The sequence below is a fragment of the Larimichthys crocea genome, chromosome X, assembly GCF_000972845.2.
Source record: "Larimichthys crocea isolate SSNF chromosome X, L_crocea_2.0, whole genome shotgun sequence".
Taxonomy (NCBI): Eukaryota; Metazoa; Chordata; class Actinopteri; family Sciaenidae; genus Larimichthys; species Larimichthys crocea.
Window position 1 is genome coordinate 24,076,287 of NC_040020.1, and position 14,092 is coordinate 24,090,378.

Sequence of the window (14,092 nt, forward strand, 5' to 3'; positions counted from 1 at the left end):
CTGCACATGTGTCAAACACAGTGGATGTGGAGAACAGGAAAGTCATGACGGTCAAGACAAAAACAGGAGGGAAAAAGAGAGAACAGATTGGTACTTTAGAAGTAGTGCAAATTTAAAAGAGCAAAGAGCAGGAATTCAGTTATAAGTGAAGAAAGAAATAAGAACCAGCCAGGAAGTTGTGTCAGTGACTTTATTTCTCTATAAAAAAAACTACCCAACCAGTGGTACAGTGACCGAAATCTGACCCGAAGGGAGGGTGTGTGTGTGTGTGTGTGTGTGTGTGTGTGTGTGTGTGTGTGTGTGTGTGTAACATCAGAGCACCACAGGGCACACTTAAACCCCAGTAAGAGGAGGGGCTTTAAATTGAGGTGGCTGATAACAACTGAAATCTCATCAACACAGACAAACACACACACTACACAATCCACAGCTCCATCCTCTTCACCTTGTACCTCTTAACTTCCTTCATGGGGTTATTAACTCCCTGATTGGAGAGCTTTCCTTCAGGTTTGCCTCTATTTAGTTGTCATGGTGGCATGACCCGAACAGTTATTAGCTGACCCTTGGGATTAGTCCAAGCTGGAAACAGAGGGTGCGGGGGGTTAAGCCTTCACCTCAAGGTGCTTGATGCAGCATCTCACAAAAACCTTAATTAAATTGCTGAGACACCAAGTCAGGAATGTTTGCTTTGCTCTCGCTCTCTCCCGTACGTACCTCAGTCCATCCCTCTCGCTCCACCTTTCTTTACTTTTCCCATACTCATACTCCACGCTGGGTTTGTTTTTCTGCCTGCTCACCAACCAATATTAACTTGGAGAGTTGTTATTGTACTGAAACTCCTCATGTAGTCCACAGACAGTGAAGGCAAGTTGCAATGTAAGGCAAAGACAGGAGCGCATAGTCTAGATTTATTAGATTTCTCTGAACAGCTCAGCCATGCTTTACAAACTCTCATATAACAGATTGCTCATGCATTACCAATGTTTCACACAAACTGCATGTTTACACTGAGTCTAGACATGAATAAAGGTCACTTAGATGTGTTTATATCTTCTTTTCTACGTAATTTGATTTGAAAGATGATTTGATTTTCTGTAATTACCCAATTCGCCACTGTGAAGACAAACAAGGACTGCACATGCACATCCCACACCATTTTCTTTTTTCATTAATGATGAATCATCAATGATTTTTTCATTCCTTAAAATGTCGAAAAACTGTGACTAGTCCCCATCAGGAAAATTTCCAAACCTTCAGTTCCCTTGTTTTATCCGACCAACAGTCCAAAACCAGAAACACAAAATTCCTTGCATTTGACAAAGTAAAAATGTTTAGCATTTCATTCTTGATTCAAACTTTAAATACCTAATTTGGCAAAATTGCATTAATCAGAATCTAATCCTTTTGATTGTATAATAAGTGAATAGGTAAGTAATTGCTGCACTACATTGTAGGTTCCTAAGGGAACTATTATTTTAATTGCAGATTTACTTTATGATTATTTTTTGACAGAAAACAATAAAAAAAAATATTTTTGTGTGATCGACAGTCCAAAAAACAAAGATCGTTTAATATTTGCAAAACAGATGTCACTTGATTTTCTGTCAATTGGTTCATCACTGTTTGTTAGAGTTCTCTATATAGAGTTGAACATCATCTTTCAGTTACAATAAATAACATTTTGTGCATAAATACATCATCTAAATGCACATAGTGTGTACACTACACTATATAAGTCACCACATTAAACTCACACACAACCTATGTGTCCCCATGGGGAATATCTTTGATTTGTCTCTGGGGATCAGCAGCCAATCACAGAGATTAAAGTTTCCCATCTGAGGTGAAAACAAACAGTCAGAAGTGAGAGAAACCACGCAGGGGCAGATAACGACCTCTAATCCGACACATTCGACACAAACACGGCTTGAGCTAATCCTGTTTCCACGTATCTCTGTAGGAAAACACTACTTTCAGTGTCTCCTCTGTCCGTGCGTCTCTCTGAGCGCGTCTGGTCGGCAGATTCTGACCCGAGATAGTGACCCATGCGCCGGGAGAGGAATGCGAGGATATGCTGACAAAGTCATCGGCCACAAGGGAGGCTTTCACATGTGAAGCAGGCTGAGTAAAGACACTAAACGAAACTGAGGCTGGATCAATTATCAGAGCCTCTCAGAGTGTCAAAGTTAACAGAGTAACCGATTTACTGTGTGGTTTAAATCCATAACGCAGCATCTAAAAGACTTCAAACAGAGGGAGGGTTTCTCTGATATAATGCATGACGCACAAACAGGCACTTCTGAATTTAACTGCAAGTTTAAAAAAATCACAGTTAAAGTCACTATAAGAGAAGCGTAGGAGAAACGTACCTTAGTAAAGTAATCCAAAGTCCGCTGGAATGCGCTCAAGCAGCTTCTACCCAAACTTTTTATCCACTTTGTGAGCGTGTCTCTCTTGTGCAAAGCCCCCCCTCAAAAAAACTGTTCAAAAACACTTCTTGTTACGCGGTAGAGTTTGCGTCCACACGAAGTTCAAACCAAAAAGGTAGATCACTGCAGCGCACTCTGCTCCGCTCAGTCTGTCAGGGTTGAAGAGCCGAGTCCGCCAGAGCAGCAGACAGAGGCGTACAGACTTTTCAACAATCATTGAAGTGAAGGAGGTGTGCGCTTAAACAAGCTGATGGAAGTGGGAGGTAACGTGTGAAGCCGGAGCGCGCGGTGGTGCGCGTCCCCGAGGCGCACTGCACCTGCAAAATGTATTTACAGCAGGAGAACGATGGTATATTTGACATAGACGTCTGTAAATTACACAAACTTTTGCACTGATGTAAAGCCACTGAGATCTTCAGACTGCACTTCAAAATACTTTTATGACTTACCCATTTAGAACCAAAGTCAGATTTATTTCCAAGCAGGTTTTCACTTGGCGTAATTGGTGCATATTCAACATAAAGTAAATCTATAAGGAAGAAATCAGGTGTTAAAAAAAATATAAACAATACAAATATATATACACAATGTGTTTTAAAGTGCAGAATATTTTAAATGTGCAGGTATTTAACAAAACAAGGAAGTCCAAAAGATGGTAAATATAGGCTGAGCATTAATGTAACGCATAGGGTTTGTGGATACAATGCCAGTGTGACATGCAGGGACTGGGGTGGACGGTGAGAGTGGGCTCGGGACATTGATGATAAGGCCAGCAGCAGATGGGAAAAATGTTTTTGTAGGTTTTGTGTGTTGAGGGCTTGGCCCAGATGGACTGCAGCCTCCTGCCAGGAGCTACAATTATTTCACTACTGTTATTACTATTGTAACATGTCTTATCTACTCATATTACTTCCATAATGAACTGAATTGAATTTATGTTGCTTAATTTAATTAAGACATTATTACAAGGCATATTACTGCTACTATTAATTTGCAATCTTCCCATCTCCCCTATACAGCTTTATTTGTCTATTTAATTGTGGCTGTGTAACAGTTTTGTATGATTTTGCATTGATTCAGGGATTCAGTGTGTTGTATTCAAGGACACTTTGGAAGTGTTGACACCTTTATTTTGCAGCAGTTTATCAAAGTTCTGGAGCTACTCTTAAGAAACACTGACATGAATAAATAAATGGATAAATTAATAAATCCATAAATGGACTGTACTTATATAGCACCTTTTACACTACATCTTATTTCCTTGCCATTCAAGGTGCTAACTGTGCATCAGTTTGGGAGCTAATCATACACATTCACACACTGATGGCACACTCACAGCCTTCAATATCAATTTGGGGTTCAGTATCTTGCCCAAGGACACTTCGACATGCAGAATGAAGGAGCCAGGGATCGAACTACTGATCATCTGATAATTACACACAGCCAACCGACACAGAACAACATTCACGTTTATTTAGAGTTGTGTTTCTGGTGAATACAAGTTTAACCCTCTGGTTTGGACTCCACCAACTCCTGAGGGAAATATCTGACACTTTAGCAGCTAAATGTTCACCACCAATTTTGTTTTTTGTTGTTGTTGTTTAGTGCTGGTCTAGTAGGATATAGTGGGTTTATCAGAGCTTTTTTTTGCCTGCTGCATCTGAAAACCATGCTCATGACAGTCGAGAAGTGAACCAAAATAGTAAAGTTGTGGGCCATAAAAACAAGACAATGAAAATGTTGATTAGAGCAGGTTGAAGTTTGGTTTATTTTGCCAGGTGAGAGCGCTGCATTTCAACCCATGTGGTAGCAGATGAAAGATGCCTGAAAATACAATTCTGTCTCCCCTCAAGCTCACTGTAGAGAGATTTGTTAAGAGTGGGAATCTCTAATCAACAGCAGGAAATGACCTATAACACAAGGGTTTATGGGTATAAAGAGACGGATGTTGAGGTCTGAAAGCCAGTAGTCCAATTACACTTGGAAACCTGAGCAGAGACAAATGAAGCTTCGTTTTTCTTCATTCCTAACCAATATGAACACCAAGAAAGGTCAATTACAAAAACTGAGAGCCATCTGTGTCTAATTTACTCTTCAAATGCTTACAAGTCCTTACTGGTAGATAGCCACAATGAATCCAATAAAGCAAAAACCTTTTTGACTGATTAAAAGTATAAAATTGAATTCTTCTGTAGATTCGAAATTAACTAAATCTGTTGCGAAGACAGCGATATAGCCATGATATAATAAAGTACTAAAAAGCTAAGTGTCAGTGTTGTAAAGGCTTGTTGAGATGACGCTCATTGGTAGTTGTTCAAAAAAATATGTCTATATGTCTTAACAGTTTTAACTCACGAGCCATACACAATCAACAACGCATCAGAACAGCTAGCTAAAGTCAACAAATACACCAACACAATGAGGCACAAGTAACAATGACATTCTCTATGACCTATAGTTTTATAAAATATCTAAACTACCGGTACAAATATTACAACATCTTTTGGCATATTAAGGCCACCACAGCTTCTCCTGTGCACTTGGAATAAGAAGGGTAAGCAGGGGATCGTTGAGTTGATTGCAATCTGCAATCTCACCATTAGATGTCACTAAATCTTACACCCTGTACCTTTAAGAAAATGCCCATGTCAACTTTGTCACAAAAGTTCACCAACCCATTATGTTTCTTTTTATTTACAGTTCTATCTCCGAGTTTGCACTTCCATTTTAAGCTTGTGTATTTATACACAGTCTTGGGAAAGTTACTGCAGGTGCACCACAAACCAAATACTTCACCTAAGCTGTAAATGAACTGTGGACAGGGCTGTGCTGAAACCTGAAACTCTGATCGTTTTCACCAGCCCTCAGCCTGGCAAAATGAGTTTAACAGCATCACTGATAGTGAAGACGTAACCACACACACATACACACACAGAGACATTAATGATCTACTAAAAGAGAAAAAACACACATCTGTAAATACATAGTATTGAAGTGTGTGTGTGTGTGTGTGTGTGTGTGTGTGTGTGTGTGTGTGTGTGTGTGAGAGAGAGAGAGAGAGAGAGAGAGACGTCTACACACACACACACATAAACACTCTGAGACATCTGAGAGTCTAAAACGAGTGGGTCAGTCAGACAAGTCAGAACATGCATGACCACTGTCCGTTTCCATCTACATGACTCACACACAATAAAAACACAAAGCAAAGCAACAAGCTCACAGCTAGCCAGGAGGTGGTGTGTCTAATTTCGTAGGGAAAAATATTATTGTCTACTAGAACTGTTTTTAAAAAAGCATTAAACTGGACATGAACCCAGAAGAACAAAGCAAATTATTTTTCTTTATATTTTATCTGGATTGCAGTTTGAGGAATCAAATCAACAAACCAAGTCAGTTAAAACAATATTAGTACATTTGGTACTTTTAATAGTTTGAGTCTGGACTGACAGCGGTTTGAAATTTTGATTTATTGTGTTTTTACAGGAAGTACATCTTAGAGAGTATAAATAAAAATGTATGTATGTATATATATATATATATATATATACAATGTCATCCACAGGTTTCTGAAGAGCTGAAGCTCGTGCTCCGGCCACCTTGGCAGTCGTGCCTCTGCCGCCTCCCGGCTGATATAAAAATGGGCAACAGGAAAACTGAAGCCTGATTGCTCAAACAAACCACCTGTAACAGCACCCAGCTGTCAGTAAAAGTGGCCACACTCTTAATTATGCATAACTTTAAGCCTTCATTTCATTTGAATGGTTGAATTATGAAATTTCAGCCACAGTACAGTTTTTTTGTACCAGGCTGTAAACATGTTTATTTCTACTGTGACGTTCTGAAGCCAGCCTCAAGTGGTCGTTTAAGGAACTGCAGTTTCTGTTTTCACTTCACACTTCACAGTGTGTTTTTAACTGTTTACCAGCATAACATTGTAAAAACATGATCAGTTAGTTTACACAACTTTGTTAGGGCTTCATATTTTGATATTCATCCATATCAATTAATCATGCATAAAGTAGTCCCATCCACTGCGAGAAAAGAAAGATGGTGAGAAGAATTGGGGACCTGGGAGGGTCGAAAGATAAGAACATTACGTGTAGAGTAGACATTACGTGCCCAAGACCCTTAAAATTCTGATTAACAGTTAAGTAAGCAGTGATACATGCTGTTGGCAGTTTAGGACAAATAAACAAGAAAGGCAAGCACAATACCTTTCTTGTTTACCCCCCCACCCCCAATCCTGACATTGGATCTGCACCCCTGCCCGTAGACAACTACCTTAGACTATTTGTACAGTCTTTGTGTGGTTTACGTTCACTTTCACTGTAGCAGGTTTACAGTGGAGATGCCATCATATATGTGCGTTACTGAAAAGGAGAAGATAATTGTTGGGTCTGTAAATAATACTATAAAAAGTACAGTACTAGTGTCCTTAGAAAACTTCTCTTGAGCTGAATTGAACAACTGACTGACAGTTAGCTCCAAGGGCACACTATAACAAAATCAGGGAATGTAGGTTTGTTATTGGATGATTATTTAATCCCCAGTCTTCATGTCTACTGTCAGTGACCTTAACCCCTTAACAAGGCCAGCTGAACTATGAGGTCAGTCCCATTGAAGAGCTGCTTTGTGTGTTGTGTGTTTGTTATGTGGGCCTGCGTGTGTGTGTGTGTGTGTTTGCATGAGTGTACTTGCAAGGTTGAGAAAGAGGAACAGATTTTGAGAGGAGTGCGAGAAAAACAAACACGACAACCTCGTGTTTGATCTGCTGCTATACAATGAAACACTAACTGCAGGATTTTCTCATGGGAAGAAATCAATACTGTAAATTGATGATTGACCATTCAAAGGAAGATTCAGGGTTTCATTGTTTGTTAATCAATGTTTTCAGTGTACCAAACCTTACACTGAAGTCAGATAAATAATAAAGAAATTAAATAGGTGGTTGGTGTTTTGTTGTTTTTTTTTAAAAAGCATTAAACTGAAATCAGCGTGGGCTTTTTGAGATGCCAATGTCGGTCAGCCAGTTCACCATCCAGACTGAAATCCAACTATTGAATTTTTTTCTCTAGCGCCACCATCAGGCCAAAGTATCTCCATTTTTTTTGCTTTTGATCAAATAATGATTTACCTATCAGCCTCAGCTGTACTTTAACAAGTCCTAACATGCTTAACTACTGTTAGATGGTGAACATGGTAAATATTATAGTTGCTTAACATTAGCGTGTTAGCACCATGCCTAAGTTCAGCCTAATGGATTCAGTAGCAAAGCTGTAGACTTTTAACCTTCTTAACACCTGATACAGAAATTTAAATTTTGAGGAAGAAGAGCTGGATGCTCCAAAAAGTTTCAGAAAAGAGTTTGTGTGTTTTATCAAATAGCATCAAATATAATGTATTTAGGAATAGAGCACTTTCAACAGTGGAGCTACTGTTAAGGACACTAAAATCACATTGTATGGTACTATTTCTAGGCTCCTTATAAAATAACAAAAATGTAAATATTCTCATTTTCAGTTCATAACACACTATGAAAACATAGTTATAGACATTGTATATTATTTTTATATTAACCTTTAAAATGGCACTCCAGCTCAATAAAACTGGACATTCAAAGGCGCACTCTATCAATTTCACACATAAAAGTCAGTTTACTCATCATGGGGAGTGCTACTCAGACTGTGAAAGCAGCTGTGTAATGGCTTCTGTGGCTATGGATTAAGTTTTGTGAAGTCTGGGAAAAATTAACCCTTGTGAATATTTGACAGAAAACACGCCTAATGAACTGGGATGATGGAGGTAATTTACCAAATGGAAATTGGATTTTGTTTTTAGGTGGTGAAAGTTGGTTGTACCTGGTCTTTTCCATCCACTTCTTCATCCATAAAGTGTCCAAAATCCTGTGAGTGAATATTCAAGACATACAACAACATTTCCATGCTAAAACTATTTGTACAGTACAAAGTGGCGTGTAAAAGACTAAGTGTGGCTCCTGCAGCGCAAGCACCAGAGGAGGGCTGCAGTCGGGTACGAAGTGGGAGTGTTTCAGTCTGAGTGTTTATGTGATTCACACAGCCGAGGCTGGGGAAGGCTTGACCCTTCACAGACCTCCCCAACACAGCGGAAATGACTTTTGACAATGTAAGACCCTCAGTTTTCTTCTAAAGTCCAGCCCAAACCCCCCAAACCCCCAGACTCCTCAACTTGTTGCTGTACATGAATGTAAACAAGACAGGAAAACAGAGGAAGTGTTAAACTTTTCTAGTGTACTTCAGGGTGCATGCTTATATATCTTTAAGCGTTTGCATGCAAGCCTGTCTGCATACACTTAGCTGCTTATATAGTGTGTTTTACAGCATTGCAGACATTGGCCCACCAACCCACATGTGTAGGTACACAGTCTGTGTTTCAGAGAAGTCTCTACAGCAAAGAGGAAAACATGAAATAACACAAAGGAATTCAAGCCTGGTGTTACTCTCCCCAGGGGAGTCAGTCAGACTTGCTGCTTGGTCCTGAGCCAGAAACACTAAAAGAAGACGAGAACAGCGCCCATGTCTTTTTTTATTCATGTTTCTCTGTCCCTTAACTGCTCTTTGTGTCTGCCTCTCTCTGCCTTTGCTGAAGCAGTTGGTCTTATTATAATGATATAGTCTCTCTTTCCTCTTTAATGCACTGTTTTCTTTTTCCATATCGCTGTGTCATCTTTCATCACTCTCTCTCTCTCTCTCTCTCAGACTCTGGTATATTAATAGAACTTCTGATGATGAAGTTGCCACCTGTACCCTGTTGCAACAACACACACACACACACACACACACACACACACACACACACAAATACACATAACGATGCAGGAAAACATACACCACACCAGAGAGGGCACAGGCAGAGTGGTAATCTGTGTCTGCAGTGCATTATGGGAGTGGCAGTTCTCCAGTAATATGACCTAAGGAGTATTTCAGGTCATTGCAAATCAGCCAATACATTTAATTTATCTTAGAAGTGCATTAGAGTTGACTCCATAAAAGTGGGATTTGTTTTACTTTTTACACTCTTGATTACCTTTACATCAGTATTGTGTCCCATTCTAAAACTCTCAAATATGAACTTTATAATTTGCCTCATCTGCACACACTCACACGTGATGACAGAGAAGCTACCATTAAAGGTGCTGTCTTGTTCAAGGAAACTTTGATGTGTATGTGGGAGGATTGAACCACAAACCCAGCATTTAAAGTATTCTCATGTTCATGTGATTTTCTAAAAAACAAAGGTGCACTCTTACTATTTTTCTGTGAACAGGTGCCATCTGGAGGACTTTATATGTGCAAAAGTAAAGAGTAGAACAGACAGCTAGGAGATATAAATGCAACAAAATGCAAAATTATTGTATTCCAGTATGTTGTAAACCTTTTTTTTTTTTATCTCTGACTGAGAAGAGAGTGTTGATGCTTTGAGAGAAGAAAGTGAAAGTGGGGGAGGAGAAGCAAGAAAGAAAAGAGGCAGAGGGAGTGAGGACAGAGAAGAGATAATAGAAATACGGACGGAGGGTGAGAAAAAATGTGAGGAAGCAAAGGGAGTGAGGGAACAAGAAAGAAAGCAAAGAGGGTGGCAGAGAAAAATGTTTAAGAAAAAGGAAGAGAAGGTGAGATTATTGATGGACTATCGAGTGGGAAGAAGGGAGGAAGAAAAACAGCAGGGGAGGGGGGGTGACAGAGGGTGGAGCGAGTGGGGCTGACACAGCCATGGGAACTCACGTTTGGTCAACGCTTCAGACTCTGCAGTTGTTGTCGTCAGTGTTGTTGTTTTGTTTTCACATGGCCTTCAACCTCGCAGCGTGGACCACAAACAGATGTTAATGACGTTTCTCACAGCAGTTTCTGCTCAAAGTCATCAGCGCTGCTAATGAGCTGTGGTGAGACGTTTTGTGAGGATGGACGCCATTGAAAAAGTATTAAAAGCTCTAAAAAAAACTGCAGTGGCAGAAACACAGTGCTCCAAAACAGGACAGAATAATATCATAAGGACAGTCGAGGGTGTCGCGCAGCATGACAAAAATCAATCTGTGTATTTCTGATGTTAGCTTTAGAGTAATAGTTGCATTAAAATACCACATATGTCAAGAGCACAAGTTCCAGGCCATACTTGTGAAATATTTTTACCACACCCTTAAAAAGTTACAGCTGATAGCCTGTGTGGTAACAGGTGTGGTTGAATTCTATTAAACCCATCTATAGTAACAATTATCTTAAAAAGAAACAAACAAACATGTAATTAGCTGCAGCTAAACTGTACATTACATATAGTACATTATAATTATAAGTGGGTAACAAATTAAAGAAAAATTCAACATCAAGTAAGGTGTTGGGTCACCACAAGGAGCCACAGTGGCTTTAACGCTGAATTCTCAGTCTGTGAAAGTGTACTGCAGTAGACAGTCGGATGTTTCTGCTCCCTTCTGCAAAAGATGTTTCTTCATTCCTTCGATGTTTAGATGATGGAGGCGGAGAGCGTGTGGTGTTCAGCTGGGTTTACTGTGAAGTTTATAACGTGATTCACATAATTTTCATACTCACCAAACCATTCATGACCCCTTGTGCCCTGTGTGGAAGCATTTGTTATGTTGTCTGCTCTTTTATTTAGATTTTTCCTTTTATTTGCAAAACCAAGACATAAAACGTAAAAAACAGATGTGTTTTTTCAGCAATGAGCACTCAAAAGCTTGTTACAAATATTACATTTAATAAATGTGGCTTGTAGTCATAGTGTTGCATTAGTGAGATGCATTGACTTCAGAAGCCATGCACCTATACAGTGGTGTGTTTGCTTTATGTATTAATAAAAAAATAAATGGTTGGAGGTTGTGGTGCATGAGAGAAACCAACATTCAGTCTCAGAGGTTGTAAAACAAAGATCCAGACTTTAAAATAAAAGTGCAGCACAAGTAGCCACATTTATAGTCTTGTGTTAAGAGGCTACAACATAGTTCGCACGTACTGTAGCTGCAGTAGCTATGCTGGAGCTGAGGAGGAACCCATTAAAAAATGTTAACTACACAATGGGGAAGAGTGGGTCGACACAAATGTAAATCCATACTACCACTACTACCTCTACTGCTGGTATGTTACTCTTACGGCTACAAATATTACTCCTGAATTACTACTTCATTGTTGCTTCTGTAAAGACATCATAACTATAATTCAAAGCACATTCAAATCTGATGTTAGCATCCATAGCAGAGCAGCTTCAACAGCTGTGTTTGTTTTAAGAGAGGATAGAGGAGGATAGAGAGAAAGCTGGCCGAAGAGTCCACGTGCTCCATTATGTCCGCTTGTTTTGTTCTGTGTATATACAACATACGTTGACTTGTGACATGTTTGTGTGTCTTTTTGTTTGTGTCTGTGAGTGTGCGTCGGGGGAACGGACCACGGCATGAGGTCTCCAGCAGCCAGGGCTGCTGGTGGTTCTCACAGCCTCCAGAGTGACTCTCCGACAGGGATCGTGAGAACCTGAATGGCAGGGGTCCTTGTGGTTAGGAGGAATTTGGCAAAATGTAAAGAGAAGAAAATCAGCAGTGTTCATGAACATCAATGAGTGGAAGGAAAACATTTGATGAGGCTGCTCAAGCGACTATTTTTGGATCAAGGAAGGTTGAAAAGAATCCATGAAAGAATCTTGTTACACCTATAGGAACATATTTTACTAGTTAGACTCATGGCCAGTGGAGCAACAAAATAGTTGATAATGAAAAGAATTATGTACTTAAAAAATTAAAAGTAAAAGTCCTAACTTTTCCACGCTAAGGTACTGCCAAAAGCATTAGCTTATGGCTTCAGATCAAAGCCCAGACAGTTTTTACTATAGTATATACTATAATATGCTATGCTATGCTATGCAGAACACCCTGATGGAAGGCACAGAGCTATTTTCAGATCATAGCTGATAGTTTATGTGATTTTATTTTATAGATAATAATAATGCACATTTGATTTTATTTTTTATCTTTTCATTTTAAAAGATTTTATTTGGACTTTCCAAGCTTTATTTGGCAAAGATAGCTAAAGAGTGTTGGGAAAGTGAGGAATGAGAGAGGGGGACGACATGCAGCAAAGAGCCACAGTTTCTGGCAGCCCCTACTTTGAGAAAAACTCGATTACCTTTTTATTATTTGTGTATGAATGTAAAAGCTGCTGTGATTTAAAAAAATGTTTATGTATTTTCCGTCAATCTACAAATATAACAAAGCAGCATGTTTTGCATCCTCTTTGTACATTATTTGTGTAAAAGTCTTGATTCGTAAAGTAAATAAAACTGTCAAATAATTGTAGTGAAGTAAAAAGTACTATATTAACAACAGCAGCAGAACAAAGTAGTATAAAAAGAAAATATAAGTGCCTCAAATTTGTGCTTTACTCATTACATTACACCGCTGACAGTCACAACATTATAATCAGAGTTTCACAAAAGTTTTAGCACTTGAAATACTAAAATATATTCTTCTATGATTTTTCTCCACAACATGTGTCTCAGTCCTATCTTTTCGTGAAAGTTGATCCAGCAGGACTCAGTATTAAACCCAGAAGTGGAACTAGCAGAACATCTGGATTTCAAACTCTTCCGACACCTGTCTTTCTTTTCTCATCTCTCTGCTCTCTTGCTGTTTCTCTCTGTTCATCAAATGAACCCATCTCCTCTAACCCAGGCAGAAAGCCTACGTCCATCTCAAACTGCAGCTTCCCTTGTGTCACTGTGAGGCTGTGTGTGTGTGTGTGTGTGTGTGTGTGTGTGTGTGTGTGTGTGTGTGTGTGTGTGTGTGTGTGTGTGTATGTGTGTGTTATTTATGGGCTGGTGAATGGAGAGAGATAGTCTGAGACCCAGAGCTTGGCCTCTACCCTTCCACTGTCTGCTCCCCTAAATCACCATTGCGTCTGGCTTACTTTCACAGTAATGGCTTGTTCTTGTGTGTGTGAGAGCAGGGTATAGACAGAGAGAGAGAGAGAGAGAGAGAGAGAGAGAGAGAGAGAAGAAAATTGATAGAGTTAGTTAACACAGGTTTTCTCTCATTGTTATAGTTCCAGTATGTAAGATTTGAGAAGCTCTATTTGCAGCACATGGCAGACATGGAATATCATATTAATAAGTATGCTTATGCTTAATTTGATGGGATGCATATCTAAGATAGATGTTTGAGGTGGTGATATATATATATGTGTGTGTGTGCGTGCGTGCGTGTGTGCGCGCATATGTCTGCCTGTGACCAAACCAGGACCAGCTGAAGTTTATGACCCTGCAGTGCTCTATGTTTTCTCAGCGTGACAGAGAGGACAGCCAGTCTGCAGGGGGTGGAGGGTACATTACAGCAACACCTGGTCTAAACAAGTAAAACTAGAGAGTATTGAAGGTGGATGGTATTAGTTCATTTGTTTTATTTTATGTTTGAGATCAAGAGTTGAGATTTTTGGGTAATTTGGCAAAGACAGATTAAGATTAGAATAGACCTGTCTTCATATGCCACTATCTTAACTATTTGTGTTAATATCTTATCTTGGATAAAATTCTTTGAAGACATTCTGTAAAAAAAGGTATTTCTGTGATAAATATGGATAGCTGTACATGTGTATTTGTTATGATTTAGACCTGTTTTACAAACTTTCCGC

General features: G+C 39.3%; 1 protein-coding gene across 1 annotated transcript in view; it reads right to left on the minus strand.

Annotated features, from left to right (window-relative positions):
* LOC104936734 (vasorin) overlaps window positions 1-2,632 on the minus strand; it is a 31,058-nt gene extending 28,426 nt beyond the window's left edge. The window contains exon 1 of the mRNA XM_010752817.3: window positions 2,370-2,632. The gene's annotated coding sequence lies outside the window, so the exon portion shown is untranslated. The remainder of the gene's footprint in view (window positions 1-2,369) is intronic.
* Between the last annotated feature and the right edge of the window lie 11,460 nt (window positions 2,633-14,092).